The sequence below is a fragment of the Propithecus coquereli genome, unplaced genomic scaffold (assembly GCF_000956105.1).
Source record: "Propithecus coquereli isolate 6110/MARCELLA unplaced genomic scaffold, Pcoq_1.0 Scaffold131, whole genome shotgun sequence".
Taxonomy (NCBI): Eukaryota; Metazoa; Chordata; class Mammalia; order Primates; family Indriidae; genus Propithecus; species Propithecus coquereli.
In genome coordinates this window covers 720,104-736,597 of record NW_012137303.1, presented here as the reverse complement: position 1 = coordinate 736,597, position 16,494 = coordinate 720,104, and the positions used below count along the sequence as shown (strand labels likewise).

The 16,494-nt window shown below is 38.5% G+C and overlaps 2 non-coding genes and 1 pseudogene across 2 annotated transcripts; 1 reads left to right on the top strand and 2 right to left on the bottom strand.

Annotated features, from left to right (window-relative positions):
• On the bottom strand, positions 1-1,864 carry LOC105805628 (annotated as a pseudogene).
• A 2,937-nt stretch (positions 1,865-4,801) lies between these two features.
• On the top strand, positions 4,802-4,874 carry TRNAV-AAC. Its single transcript has one exon. It is a non-coding gene; the product is annotated as a tRNA-Val (tRNA).
• Positions 4,875-13,666: 8,792 nt separating this feature from the next.
• On the bottom strand, positions 13,667-13,740 carry TRNAI-AAU. Its single transcript has one exon. It is a non-coding gene; the product is annotated as a tRNA-Ile (tRNA).
• Between the last annotated feature and the right edge of the window lie 2,754 nt (positions 13,741-16,494).

Sequence of the window (16,494 nt, the reverse complement as noted above, 5' to 3'; positions counted from 1 at the left end):
TTATAACACCGTCAATGCTCTCAATGGTATCTGAGCTATATACACAATGAAAAAAATATGCAGACATAGTTGACATTTTACAAGGATGTCAAAGAAGTCTTCATCAGGGTCTTTGTTGTCATTAGTCATTAGGTGGCTAAGTACTGACTGATTATTGTTTTGTGTTAGATGAAGCCCTGGCAAACTATTGAAACTGGCCCCATGATCATCCAGATGGCGGCTTTGTGAGCTGGCAAGATCTAAAAACTCAACTGTGTTGGGAGATACCACAGAAACAGATGGTGTTTTTAGCATCATTCGGCGAGGAGTTGAAGTTGCTATTGAAGCTGCATGGCAGTTCTTTTCTTGTAAGTAACATCTCTGATCATCCTTCCTATTGCTTTGAAATTGGCTTAATAGCTCAAAGAACCCTTCATCTCCGATAGTATCTGCACTGATTTTCCTCTGAGAATTTGGAATTCGGTGGTCAATAGAATTACTGGCATCTTGGAGAACTTTAGTGGAAGAATTAGCTTTGTATTTTTTCCCCTCAGTCTGTTAATAAAGAGTAATTTTGCTGAAGGTTTGGCAGTAAGAGGTTTTTGTTTAGCAGGAATGTCACTGTTCCAGTTCTGTACCTTTTCTGGTGTTAACTTCATAAGTTCCACACTTTCCATACTGTGTCGGTGTCCCAACCTGAGGAGTGCACCATGCAAACTGTCACCAATTTCAATATTTTCAGATATTACGGAATTATTTGTGCTGTAGCTCAGAGCAAGAACCATTTGAAGATGTGAGAGATTCAGTCGTGCTGTTAGTTCACCACTTCTATCCCCAACCTCTCTTGAATCTCCAGGTGCTTTTCAGCAAAATGCATTGCTTGATCATGATTTCCTAGAGCTGTGTATGCATTTTCTGAGCTCCAACATGCTCTTCCTTCACCAATTCTATCATTTACCTCTTGAGCAATTGGTAAGTGTTTCAGATGATAATTAATGGCCTTTTCATAGTCTTGGAGTAGTTTCCAAGGCTGTAGGCTGTGCTTCTACAGCTCTGTCTTTAAGCTGTTGAGCCAATAGTAGAGTCTTCTTGTAGTATTCATAGACAGTTTCAAATTCACCAAGACATATATATGCATTTCCAAGGTTGCTATATGCTCTTCCTTTCAGCTGCTTTATCTCCAAATTCTTTTGCGATAAGGAGACGTGGCTCCTGTGCTATAACTTCATTCCTGAAGTTTCCAAGGAGGTAATGTGTGTTTCCAAGATTTCCAAAGGCACATCCTTGGACTGCTTAGTCACCCAAAACAGTCACTAATGATAGGTTTTCCTCATAAAAATCCATAGCTGCCTGCAGAGTGTTTCTCATTTCTTCTGGAAATTCTCCTCCATCCTGGGAACCAGGGCGGCCAAAACTTTTCCCTTTGGCATGATACATATTTCCAAGATTGTAAAGTGTTCTTGCTTCTCCCATCTTGTCATTAAGCTCTCTGGAAATATCTAGGTGTCGCTGACAACAAATGTTAGCTTCATCAAAATTCCGAAGAACTTTTAAGGTGTTTCCCAGATTACACCAGCTTTGGCTTCCCCCAACTGGTCTCCGATAGTCCTTGTAAGAGTTAAATCATGATGATGGTATTCTAACGCTTTGGCATAATCATGCAAATAGAAATAAGGATTGCCCAGCTGGCTGTAAATAGCACTAAGTGTTTTTAGATCTTCAGTTCCAACTTGAACTGCAGCTTCAAAGAATGACACGCCAGTGTGGCAGTCTCCTATTTACATAGATGTTCCCCTTCCAAGGCCAGCTCTAGGCAAGAAGTTTCCATTCTGTAATGAACGTGAAAAGAATGGTCTTCCCTCATGTTTATCAAATTTTCCTCCATTGAATCATACTATAAGCTGAGTAAAATATGAAATTATTTTATTTTGTGCCAATTCAGTGCTTTACAATGTAGAATTGTTTACAGAACATTGTCCGGTTAGTATATTAATGAGTTGGTGTTAATACATCCTAAGCTCCTGCTTTTTTTATTAATAATGAAAGGAGATCAATGTCAGACAGCTTAAAGTTTCAAAATGTGTCCCAAATCCTTGCGCCTCTGGCCTTTCCGCAGCACTTCAGCAACATTTTCTCATTTTAACATCTTCGAACAAGAAAGCAACTCAGTGCTCGTACTGGTGCAGGCTGCTCCTCAGCCCGTTTCTGGTTCCCAAACCAGACGCACAAGAAGCCCTGCTGTTGAAAGTTTATATTTATGCAGCCATTCTGGAAAACAGTCTGATATTTTTTAACATTATTCATACCCAACAATTTAGATATTCTACTCCTAGGTGTATATCCCTTCCCCCAATATCACAAAATACAGATTGTATCATATGCAAATATTAATCACAGCATGATTTTTGGTCTTTCATAACCCGATTCAACCTTGATGCCATCATTGAACAGTAGGTACGTAAATGTGATAAATGCATAATATTAAATATTACACAACCATGAGATACAACAGAGTATATGTACATGTAACAATGCATGTAAACCTTAGAAAAGCTTTTTTAAAAAAGATACTTGACACAATAAGCTTTTTCCCTCTCTTAACATTAGTTATTCTGCTCTCTGGCCTTCAAAATCTTGCTGCTGCTCTCCACTGTCTCGACTTTTTGTATTTGTGTATTTATGCCTTTAAATATCCATAATGCACTGTATAGCGTAGCTTGGAATAGAGAGAAAGCAAATGCTGTGCTTAATTTGCCACCATTATAATTAGATCTATCTCTGACTGACTATAATTTTTCATCACTGTGGAACCCTAAAGATTAGTAAAGTAGCGGGTGGTAATAGGGAACCATCATTTATACTGGGATCAAAATACTAAAAATGCTAGAAAATTATTTTTATGTCAAATTTTCCTGCCTCTCATGTCATCACTCACCATTTCAATCTAATGAGGTTAAACTGAAGGAATACATATCACATCTAGGACATAATCAAACCTCATCTGTAAGCTTCTTGTTATTTCTAATCACTCTGAGTTCTGACAAATACTGACTCAATTACCACTGTATTCTCTCCCCTACTGCTCCAACTTTTCAGAATATAGAGTTAAAAAACAAGACCTACATGAGTTCCCTTAGAAAGACACAAATGGGACTATCTTCTATTTCTGGGAATTAATTTGTCTCTATGGTGCTAAACTCAAGGTTTGCTCATGTCATCTGTATCCCTAGTCTTTATTGGCTGAAGCTAGCAGCATTCCACATTTCCATCGCTTCCACAATAGTCCCAGAAATCAGCTATTTATTCTGTGTTCCAAGAGAATGTTTGGCAATTATAGGCACTCAGGCTTTGTTGAAATGGTTTTAGGGGATCCCTTATTGTAGCCAGAAGAAAATGAGAGAATGCCAGCCAGACCCCAGAACCTGATAGTCCACTGAGGCAGGTATCTAGATAGGAAAGATTGTAAAACAACTCCTTGATCTTTCTATTATGAAATAAAAAACCAGGACAAAGGGATCAATGCTTGGTTTATTTTGGATCTCCTGCAGAGCAAAACTAGATCCTTCTCCGTATAACACACAAGTGATAACCACTGCACTAAGATACAATGCCACTGCTTAGGAGGAAAGGTACAGATGCTAGAAACAGCGGAAGAAAAACAACAAATAAGCTACAGTCAACAGATCCATGGACAGTCATCACAAGCTTGGGTAAGGAGGGTATTTTAAGTGCTAAGTAACCTTATATGCCTTTCCCTTGGCACAAGTTGAAAGGCCCATCAGTTAGAATGTACAGGGAAAAGGTTAAGTTTAGATGTTCAAAACTGAATTCTTGATTTTTACCTGGTTCTTATTTATTCATTCATTCAAGGGATATTAATTGAATCTCTATTATAAGCCAGGGCCTGTTAAGTAGCTGGGAATAAGACAGTGAACACAACAAATGAAATAGCCTTTTTCTTATGGAACCAGTTCACACTAGTTTTAGTTCCTAGCAAATAGTAGTTGCTGATTAAATATGCCTTTCTTCAACGAAAATCTTTACATAGCACAACCTTTTATCAACTCTTCTTCAGGATCAGTGAAATTTGATCTCCTGGATATTTTTCACTATGCTATTTAAGAGACAATTATGGTCAAGGAAGCTGCCAATACAGATACATGAAATGGCAAAAAATACACATAGTGTTAGAAGCATATATACACAGTCACGTGTGTATGTGTACATATATATACACATTTATTAACAATGAGCATATTCAGTGTATAGATATTTGTTCATTGGTAATTGGCCCTAATGAATAAAGTTTTTCTGTGATGATTTTAAACTTCCCCAAACAAACCCAGGTGTATATTTCTTGTTATACACCTTTGCATGAGCACCGCCTCTGTCTTTTGTTTCAAACCTCAAGAAAGTGTCTCCTTTAGGTGTAGGCGGGAGTTTGAATGAATCTCATTAGCAAGCTCCCGATAGGCTGCCAGAATGAAGAGAAAAACACTCAAGTCGATAACCTGCCTAATTTTTCTTATGCGAGCCCAGAAATAAGCATACAACATACCATGAAATTTCTTGATATAAAATTTCTCAGAAGACTGCTTCAGATTTCCTTGTGTGGTGCTTGTGAAGAAAGTGGGGCTCCAAGAGTAGTATTTATTTGACTATGAGTTATTGGGGTTTGAAGCTATTGGTTCTATTAAATAAAAATCGGAAAGTATAGGGAAATTGCCCCTCTACAAAAAAAAAAAAAAAAAATTCTGAAGGACAGCATAAATTTAAGGTTCATTTTAACTAATTTACAATGTAAGAAAGCTAAACCAAGCGAGTTTCCGTGGTGTAGTGGTTATCACGTTCGCCTAACACGCGAAAGGTCCCCGGTTCGAAACCGAGCGGAAACAAAGCTGAGGTCTCCCTTTTCCTCACCTTGCCTTCCTCCACTTGTGTTCATGTCATATCCTTTCCAGTGAATGACTTTAGAAAAGATACTGCACCTGGCTGTGGTTGAACGCCCATAGAAAAGTTGCAGTACCCTTCTGTTCAAGGCAGGAACAGAGTGAACAGCCCTGAGGCAGAAGTGTGGTTGATGTTTGCACGGAGGATTGAGAAGTCAACCGTTAACTGCAGCCGAGTGAGGCAAGTGGAGAATAGTAGGAGAATGCAGAGAGGTGACAGAATGGAGGCCACTTTTAAGGTAGGTTGGCCTTAAATAAAATGAGAAGTTAGGTTTCAAGCAGTGAATTGATTACAAGGGACTTAAATTTTTAAAAGGTCTTTCTGCCAGCTCTGGGGAGAAAATTTTGTAGTGGGAAAAGAATGGAATCAAGGAGATCTGTTAGGTTTGGACAGGATGGTGGCAGTCAAGGTGGCGAGAAATACAGTCTGGATGTATTTTTAAGGTAGAACTAAAAGGAATTTCAGAGAAAATGGATGTGAGGAGTGAAAGAATAGATGACTTCGAATTTTTTTGGCTGAGAAATGAAAGGATGGATCCGCCATTAACTAAAATGGGAAAGACTGGACATAGCAGGATCATTAGGGGAAAATTGGGAGTTCAGTTTTAAACATGCTCAAACATCCCAGTGTAATGCTGAGGAATCAGTTGAATATACAAATCTGGACTTTAATGGAGTGGTCTAGACTGCAGATTCAAATTTGTGAGTGGTAGTTAAAGACTCTCCCCAGACCCCTCCCCCCCCCTTTTTTTGAGACAGTCTCGCTCTGTTTCCTGGGCTAAAGTGCAGTGGCTTCATTATAGCTCACTGCAATCTCAAACTCCTGGGCTCAAGCGATCCTCCTGCCTCAGACTATAGATGTGGGCTGCCCCACTTGGCTAATTTGTCTATTTATTTTAGAGCTGGGGGTCTCGCTCTTGCTCAGGCTGGTCTTAAAATCCTTACATCAAGTGATCCTCTCGCCTTGGCCTGCCAGCATGCTAGGATTACAGGTGTGAGCCACTGCAACCGGCCTATAGACATTATTTAAGTTGTGAAAATGAATAAGTGAGTGTATATAGAAAAGAGAACAAGGAACAAGCCCTGAAATATTCCACCATAAAGCTGGCTTGGGAGAAGAGGAGAAACAAAGGCTATTGAGAAGAAGGAGCCAGGGAGGTAAAAAAACAATCAGGACTGCATGCAGTGTCTTGGAAGTCAAACAAAGAAAATGTTTTAAGAAGGATAGTGTGTCTATTGATCCTGAGAAGTCAAGACAAATAAGGACTTGGGAGTGAACATTAATCTTAGACATGTAGAGGTCATTGGTGGTCTCGACCAGAAGTTTCCATGAAGTAGTGATGCAAAAAAAACCCTGAAGGTAGCAGGTTTAAAAAAGAATGGTAGGAGAGAAACTGCAGATAGTAAATTTGGGTAACTCTTTATAGGAGATGTTTTTATAAAGTCATCTGAGAAATGGGACACTAGCTACAGGAAAGTGTTGAGTCAAGAGAAGCTTTTTTAAGAAGGGGGTCAAATAGCGTATTTGAATTTTCATGGGAATAACCCATTAGTCAGGACAAAATTGCTGAACTCAATGCAGATAAAACTCTCTTTAAGTCATTAGTAATTCACTGATAGGAGTATGAGAAAATTACTGTCCCTTGAGGAGAATGTGGAATGTTTCTAAGTTCTGTGATAGCAACATGTGACCAGTAGATTTTGATTTTATGTTTGTCTTCTGTTATTTTTCCTTTTCAAGACAAAGATACGTGAAGACTCATTCTATTAATAGAATAGCTATGCTAAAATTGAAATTGGTAGAAGGAATCATGAGAAGTCCACTATGGAGTAACAGACTTGGCAGTTCACTAGCTTGCCATGCCATTAATGTCATTTAATAAATACTGCTCCACCTTCAGTCTGCTATCACAAAAGTGATCTAGGCTCTTTGCAAGTGGCCATATTCTCTAACATGTAATGCTGACGCTCAACCTCAGGTCATGTGTAATTGGGCCAAAGCTCTCAAAGGTAGTCAATCCATGGGCTGGCAAGTGATCTGTGAGGATACCTATGAGCTAGTCTTCAATAAAAATCTCTGCCCCAAAAGAGATTCAAGTAGTTATACAAGTAGTACACATGGATTTTTAGGAGGGAAATTGAAACTGGAAAAAACAGAGATAATCAGAAAGTAGGCATAATAGATTCAAAGAGAAGACGACACTGAAAGATTTACTGATTCGCATTATTCCCCAATTGCTAGAATATAGACCAATGAACTACTACTCTTGAGTGAAATCAAAATAATGTAGACCTTCTATAGATCTTCCTAAATTAAGAGAGCCTTCTAGCTGAAATATAGGTGACTGTATTCCTAAAACCCAATTTAGGCTCCTACTCCACCTAACTCCCAAATATTGGAAGGAAGGAAGAGAGAGGGGAAGCTAATACCAAACAGGTCCTCCTATGAACTTAGAGAAAAGGGAAATATGCCTTTCCAGTTCTAATGACCCAACACATCTAGAGGGCCAGACCTGAGGTAACGTTTGCTCCTCTCTCCCAACCTCTCTTCGACCGTGTGTCCTCTTTTCTTTCAACAAAGAATTTAATCACTCATTCATTTGGTAAATATTTATTGAATGTATACTATGTGTCAATACTGCACTAGGATAACACTGGGATAACACCAATAAACAAAATAGAAATTTCTTTCTAGTGGCAGAGTTATGGAACCTTTTTTAAAAAAAGTAAAGTGTATATAAAATACTAGATGATGTGATAATAAATGCCAAGGAGAAAAATTAATCAAGGATGGATATTAAGGTTAAGTTTTTATTTTAAGTTTCTAAATAGAGTGAATATTAGTGATTTTTAAGCAAAAATCTGAAGAAAGGAAATGAATTAGCCATGGGGATATCTAGGTAAATTCATTCCAAATATAGGAAATAGTGCCCACAAAAATCCTGATATGAAGTTTACCTTGTGCATTATAAGAATAGCAAAGAGGGAAATTTTGTTGGAGTAGAATGAATGCTATTTTAACATACATATCAGTTATTTATTGCCACAAATATACTACTTAACAAACCACCTTAATTCAGTAGCTGAAAACAATTAGAACTTATTTAGCTCACTAGTCTGTGGTTTACAAATAGGTTGGGATTGACTGTACTGTGTCTCAGCTGGGCTAACTCTGAGTTATTGTCTGGTGAACAATAATCAGTCACTGGCCATACATCTCTTATTCTCCAGCATGCTAAAGCCAGGCAAGTTCTGGCAGTGGCTAAGGACAAAAAAGCAAGCAGAAAAACAAACAAACAACTACAACAAAAACCCCAAGAATCAAAAACTGGAACTAATGAGCACTTGTGGCAAGGTTACAGGATACAAATTTGATATACAAAAGTCGATCATTTTCCTATTTACCAGCGATGAACAGTGAAATTTGAATTAAAAACACAATACCATTTCATGGAGGCTAAAAGTAACTACCCTGGACGCTAACCAATCATGTTAATTTCTGATTAACCCCTGCTCCAGGAAAGCCTCTAAGACTCCTACTTTATCTATTCTTACCACAAATCCTGCCCTTAGGCAGATTCACATAGCATTCTTCCCTTTTCCTGAGGAGTTGACTTCAATTGCTCCACACTCCTTCCCTATAATGTAGAAGCCCTGTGAGGGAGGGGCCAGGTACCACCATCTTCTCTTGCAGCTGCCTGGAACATGCCTTCTTTTGTAAGTCCCTCTTAAATGTTTCTTTCTGAGAAATCGGATATGTCAGCCTCTTTCTTCAGCCCTTCAGCTTGCTCAGACTTTGAAAGTAGGTTTGCACAGACATGCTCGCTAAGGAACTCATTTACATTAGCACCCCCCAAAATTAAACACTTAGGTATAAATTTAACAAAATACATACAAGATCAATATGAGAAAAACAACAAAACTCTGATGAAAAAAATCAAAGACTAACTAAATAAATAAAGAGATATTCCATGTTCATGAATAGGAAGACTCAATATTGTCGAGATGTCAGTTCTTCCCCAATTGATCTATAGATCCAATGCAATCCCATTCAAAATCCTAGCAAGTTATTTCATAGATATTAACAAATTTACTCTAAAGTTTACATGGAGATGCAAAAGACCCAGACCAGCCAACACAATATAGAATGAGAAGAACAAAGTCAGAGAATTGACACTATCCAACTTTAATACTTACTATAAAGCTACAGTAATCAAGGTAGTATAGCAGTGGTGAAAGAAAAGGAAAATATATCAGTGGAACAGAATACAGAGCCCAGAAATTAACTGACATATCTATAGTCCATTGACCTTGACAAAGAAGGAAAGGCAATACAATAGATGCAAGATAATCTTTCCAACAAATGGTGTTGAAACAACTTAATATCCACCTGCAAAAAAATAAATCTAGATTCAGACCTTATACCCTTCACAAAAATTAACTCAAAATGTATCAGAGACCTAAATGTAAAATGAAAAACTATAAAACCTCTAAAATATAACATAGGAAAAAAATCTAGATGACTTGGGTGTGGTGGTGACTTTTTAAATACAATGCTGAAGGCATGATCCATGAAAGAAATTATTGATAAAGTAGACTTTTTAAAATTAAAAATGTCTGCTCTGCAAAAGACACTATCAAGAGAATGAGAAGACAAGCCACAGACTGGAAGAAAATATTTAAAAACTCAGATACTATAAAGTACTCTTATTCAAAATATACAAAAATTCTTAAAACTCAACAATAAGAAAATGAACAACTTAATTTAAAAATGGACATGGGATCTGAACAGATACCTCTCCAAAGAAGATGTACAGATGGCACATAAGCATAGGAAAAGTGTTCAACATCATAGGTCATTAGGATACTGTAATTTAAAACAATAATGAGGCATCACCACATACCTATTAGAATGGTAAAAATCCAAAATACTAACACCACCAAATGCTGGCAAGGATGTGGAACAACAAGAACTCTCATTCCTTTCTGATGGGAATGAAAAATGGTACAGCCACTTTGGCATACACTGTGGTGGTTTCTTATAAAACTAAACACATTTTTACCATATAATCCATCAATCACACTTCTTGGTATCAACCCAGAGGAGTTGAAAACTTATGTCCACACAAAAACCTGTACACAGATGTTTATAGCAGATTTATTCATATATTACCAAAACTTGGAAACAGTCAAAATGTCCTTCAGTAGGTGACCGCATAAATAAACTGTGGTACATGCAGACAATGGAATATTATTCTGCCCTAAAAAGTAGTGAGCTATCAAGCCATAAAAAGACATAGAGGAAATGTAGATGCATATTACTAAATGAAAAAAGAAAATCTAAAAAGGCTACATACTGTTTGATTCCAACTATATAACATATAGAAAAGGCACAAAACTATGGAGACAGTAAAAATATCAGTGGTTGCCAGAGGTTAGGGGAGGAAGGAATGAATAGGTAGAGCACTGAGTATTGTTAAGGCAATGAAATTATTCTGTATGAAACTGTAATAGTGGATACATGCATTATATATCTTTCCAAACTCACAGAATATATAACATCAAGAGTGAACCCTAATGTGAACTATAAATTTTGGGTGACAATGATGTGTCTGTGTAGGTTCACCAGTTGTAACAAATGTACCACATTGGCACAGCTTGTTGATAGTGGGGGAGGTTGCGGGGGGCGGGGGCGGATACTAGGCAGGGTGTGTATGAGAACTCTCTGTACTTTGACCCAATTTTACTGTGAACTTAAAATTGCTCTAAAAAAATAAAGTCTATTTAAACACACGCAAAAAAACAAAAGCAAGCAAAACAAGCAAAGATCTTATTCTACAATCTTTTTTGTCACATTTGCTAATAGTCCATTGACCAAAGTCATAGTGTTCAGCTAAAGACAAAGAGTGGAAGGGTACTACAAGGTCACACAAAAAACAGGCATGGGAAGGGGAAGAATTGGGTCATCAATTCAATAAAACCATCAGAATGTAGCCAGTTATTTCTGGTTGATTTGATTCAAAAAGGTCAAAGTGAAAATAATTTTTTTTATTACCCATTTATGTGCTCAACATACCTTCCAGTGTTTTACCCAACTCCACCATCACCCAAAACCATGATTATGGCCTCATCCCTAAGCCTCACCCATCCTCACTTTGTCCTTAACTCCATCTCAGCTATTCATCCCATCACTGAACTGAAAGTCAAGGAGGTTGTTGGGAAATAGGCTAAGAGACGTGATAGGTTTCAGGAGTTTTGCAGGGTTTTGCCTTGAAGGAATCTGTGGACATGTTAGTTCACAGAATAGAAGCTGCTTCCAACAGAAGAGACATTGTCAGAGGACGTTTGCGAAGCAATGTTTCTTCTTTGCTGCCAGCCATCACCTTGAGCTTTTTTACAAGGCAGAAGCTCAGTTTGGGTCCTTGGTGGAGAAGCTGATCAAAATGCCTGCCCAGTAGATAACGTGCAGCTGGAACTATTCTTGACTTCAAGGCTATTCCTGCTTCACTCCTGACTACATGTCTCTGTGTTTAGAAGAAGTAGATTAGAGTAGTACACAGACTCAGTGTTCTCATTTTATACATTTTATCTTTAATTTGTATGCTCAGCTAGGTCTGTTTCTAACTTAGAGCTTAACATGCTTATCTTAGAAAAATTTTGTAACTATCTATTCTTGTAGACAGAATTAGGTAAGATTCCTGTAGAAACCTCAAAAAATGAGCTGTACACATAATTCTTTAACAAAAGACAACTATTTGCTGTAACAATAAATACTGATGTGGGATTTCAGTGTGGGACTCACAGCTCACGGGAATGCTGGAGGATCCCATCATTTAAACTGCACTTTGTCTCCATCTCAATCATTTCTCCATCTATATTATTTCTTTATTTCCTATTATTTCCAAATCCCTTGTGACTATCCTGCCTTGGGGCCTGTTTTGCTGGAAGAGTAGCTAACTCCAGGCAGAAGGAATCTAAAATGTATTGAGAGGCTCAGACATAAAATTGATACTTTTATTACACAAGACTTGGATATTAGAAATAAATTTTCAGCCTGGTGCAGTGGCTCAATGCCTGTAATCCTAGAACTTTGGGATAGCCAAGGTGGGAAGATTACTTGAAGATCTGTTGAGATCAGGAGTTCAAGACCAGCCTGAACAACATAGTGAGACCCCTGTCTCTACAAAAAATTTAAAAATTAGCTGGGTTTGGTGGCACACACCTGTAATCCCAGCTACTCAGGGGGCTGAGGCAGGAGGATCACTAGAGCCCAGGAGTTTGAGGTTGTAGTGAGGTATGTATGATGACACCACCACACTCTAGCCTGGACAACAGAGCCAGAGCCTGTCTCCAAAAATAAATAAAAACAAAATTTTTAGTGTGATTTTTCTTTTAGGGGAAATTAAAATGCTGAGAACATAAAGTAACCACAAACTTAGAAAAAGAGATTGTTCTGTAGCCACAGCAAGTAACCGCCAGAATCGGTTTTAAACCAATTCACTCAATCAATTATAATCACTTTTGTCAGCACACTTTAGCAAAATAGCGTCCGCCCAAGGACTCAATCAAGGATGGACTTACTTCTATAAACACACCTGTGAGTGCCATCCAAACACTGGTAGTGTCTTCCAAATAACCAGTCTCCCACAGATTATGTCAACCCAACCAAAAAAAGATCAGCCATCCATTCTCTTCAAAGGGACTATATGCTGTACAAATGTAGCTCTCCCTTAAATGAGCTTTGACTTTGTTTTATAAGTATTGAGTATTTCATCATCCTTGGAAAAGCCCCTTAGGCAAATCCGAAATGTCTAAATTTCACTTTCTGCTGGGATTATATTTGTTATTTATTTGTCACATCGGCAATTCTGTGTATTCTATAAAATGATATGGCCTTTACGACCACACCATTTTGCTGTAAATGGTGACCTTGGCAGGCTTTGGTTCCTTGTACATGTGTATTATAATAATAGATTCGGCAAACAAAATCCCAAAATCCCAAAATCCCAAAATCTGAAAACACTCTCTGATGACGACTCTTCATACAGTCACTCCACAAATATTTACCGAATGTGTACTCTGTCTTCAGAACTGTTCTGAGTCCTGAAGATCCAGAAGAAAAAAGAAAAAATTCTGTCCTCGTGGAGAAAAACTCTCGTGGGAGCCGACTGATAGTTTAAAAGAAAAAAAAAAGGGAAAGGAAAATATGCATTGCGTCCAATTGTGATTACCTTAACAATAATATATATATATATATATATACACACATATATATATATATATATACACATATATATCAATTTCAATAGTGTTGAAAAGGCAGCGCATGGGACGAGGAGATCAGGTAGAGGAAGTACGCGACGGCCACACCGAGACTCCCTAGGCTAAACTCTGAGAAAGGGACAAGGAAAAAGTGGAGCTAGGACAGTGGCCCTCAGACGCGCATCCACGCCAAATGCCACCCCCACTCTAGTACCCTCATTTTCTTCACTAAAAGTTCTATCTTACTTCATGCTATTTATTCCAGAAGTTTCTTTTTCTTTTCCTATCCCCTTTGGAGGGGGGCAGGGACAGAATGGGAGGTGTCACCGCTGAGGATTAAGAAATGAAATCAACATTTAACTCCACCTCTAAGTCGAAGAGGTTGTTATTTCCGTTGTGTAGTTGGGTGTGAAGTGACTGAGGCAAGAAGGAAAAGAACAAGAAAATCGAGGGGGGGAAGCATTAGCGTTTCTCTTTGGCCCGTACGGGGATCGAACCCGCGACCTTGGCGTTATTAGCACCACGCTCTAACCAACTGAGCTAACCGGCCACCCCGAAAGCCGCGTTTCTTTTAATTTTAAAAAAGCAAAAGGTTGTTGCTATTGTCTTCCGAAGAGATTTTTTCCGGTTAGATATTTTTAACTATGACAAAACAATATTGTTTCTTCGAGTTTCTCTTCATGTTTTCCATTTCCCCTTCCCACACTTCCGCGGGTGAGAAACTAAAAAAGACAAGGAGAAAACTCTACCCCCAGGACAAAGGAACTTCGCCCCTCCAGTGGAAAATAAAACTTTCTCAAACTCGCCTATTCCTCCCTGAAAAAATACTACAGAGAAACATTCATGAGCGAGGCTTCCTTCTTCTGACCCTGGGAAGGATCCAGAGACCCAGGGAAGGATCTGGAAGAAGCTGGTCGATCTAATCTGTGCGTACGAATGGTTTGATTACGAAATTGACCCACCACCCGCAATAGCTGGTGGATTTGGTCCCGCTCGCGAACTGAGGAATCCTCTCCGTACAGCCCTGCCAGTCCTAAGGACTGGGAGATGCCCCTTCTCTGTGCTCCCCTCAGAACGCCCGGCGCTTTGTCTGTTGCTCCACTCGCGTTATTATAATTAACTGATTGTGCTCCTCTTTCCTCTTCTTGAGGGCTAGATTGTGTTGTCGTGTTCTTCATTCCTCTGGTACCTCGGGTGCCGGCACAGCATGGTCGGCAGCTCAATCATTTAATTTAACTCTTGGGGAGAAGGTGTGCAGAGGTCATTTCTGCTGATTACCTGGTCTTCGGGTCTTCCAAACGGAGCTCAAGGATTCTCCGGACGTCAGGCGAATGTCATCAGGAGTCTGAATTTTTTTCTTCTTTCCAAAAAATTCTTTTCAACAGAAATCAATTCACCTCTTCATTGGTGGTGGAGTAGGAGGATGGTGAAGAATGATAGCCTTCAGGAACAGCTCGGAAATCACCATTCCCAAAACAAACAAACAAACACTGCGCGTTCCCCTCCCTCCCATTTCCCGCCGCTCTAGCTGCTCAGGGCCAAGGGCTTCCTTCTCAGCTGAGCTTCTGCGTCTCTTCACCACCTGGCGTGCCTCGGGCTCCTGGTATTCACTTTCTGCGGCTGCGGACAGCCTAAGGGTTTGCAAGTTCCACCAGCTCAGCACCCAGCTCTCTTCAGACGCGGAACACAGGATGGCGATGCAAACCAAGATGTGCTTGTGTTGGAGGAGACAAGTCTGAGCTCTAGAGCCCTCGCAAAAATCTTGGAGAGGCAGCTCTTCTGAACAATTTTCCAGGAACTCAACGTCAGGCTCAACTTGGGTTTAGAGACCACGCAGGCCAAGGCCATTTCGAGTAAAAAGAGGGACCCCGACTATTTCTGGAGTGATAATGGCACCCGCGAGCGCTCTAGATCTTCGGGTCGCTTTCAAGTTTCTCAGATTTCCATTTCGAGGGCAAAAAGGATAACGCTAAGCTGGCCTTCATGACCCTGCTGTGGGAAGCCCATAATAGCTACGCAAACTTTAAAGCATTTCAGGAAGGGCGGTGTTGGAATATCTGGTCTGAGTGGGTAATCTTTACCTTGGGCTGGGAGGTGGTTTCCAATAGAAACAAGATACAAACAGCCTGAAGAGTTAACAGAACTTAGTCGTTTTACCCTTAACCAAATTGAGCCCTTAGGCTTCAAAATATTGTTATCCACTGCCCTCCCCAATTTTTTAAAACTATGTACGTCCCCACAGACATTTTTTACGACTAATTAATTTTTATCCTAAGACAAAGCAGATGCGTTTCTTTTTTTATAATTATTGACATTTAAAAAATGAAACTGTTGCATCATTCTTGAATATATTGAAGATTGTAAACTTTGAATAATTTGACACAATCATTATTTATGAAAAAATGTATGGACAAACATTTCTTTTATAGCTTTTAATTTTGTCATTGTTTTCTTCTTGAAGTTCACTTACCTACAGATGTATATCAAAATATAAAATAATTTTATGCTTAAAATTATTTTTAGCTTTCTAAAGCCTACTTTCCTGCAACAAAAATTATATATGTACATTACAATTAATTTGGGAGACGGCATAATGCTCTAATTTTTATGAGTTCCTCAGCAATGAATTATCACTAAAATCATTACTTGTATACAATCAAGCATAACAACAGAAATAGTACAAATTTGCAAACAAATTAGTAAATTTAAAGGTAAAAATAATTGGATATTTATCTAAATAACACAATTAGGCTTTTATAACTAGTTCATATAATCATTGATAAATGTACACATTGCCATGATAAGTCAAGTAGCAGCATTAATTTCATGTCTAATTTGTAACTGCTGAGAAAATATATTTTAGTATACAAATAAACGAAAATAGATCAAGTTTTGTTATACCAGTGTCTCATAGTTATTTAACACTTTCTGAGTTATTTGCCAAAAATTACATAGTAATCCATGATTAATAATTATTTTTCAGATTCTATCCTATTTGACAACTTGACTGGATTCTCCCTTAATTTGTTTAAATCAAATAATTGGAAACTTCCTGACTTGCTAAAGGATGGTTACCTAGCTATTATTAATAGGATAATTCAATTCCCTTAACTCTTCCCCAGCCTTTCTAATTGTTTCTGCGTTGGAGCCCAGAGCTTGTTGCACTTTGAGTTAATGAACTTTGGTCACATTGAGAAGAGTGAGTGAAACATGATGTTGTTTTTGTTGTGTTATGGTTTTGTTTTTGTTTTTGGAATGTGTTAAAAGTCCATTGAGAAATACACACCTTGATAACAGGAGTGTT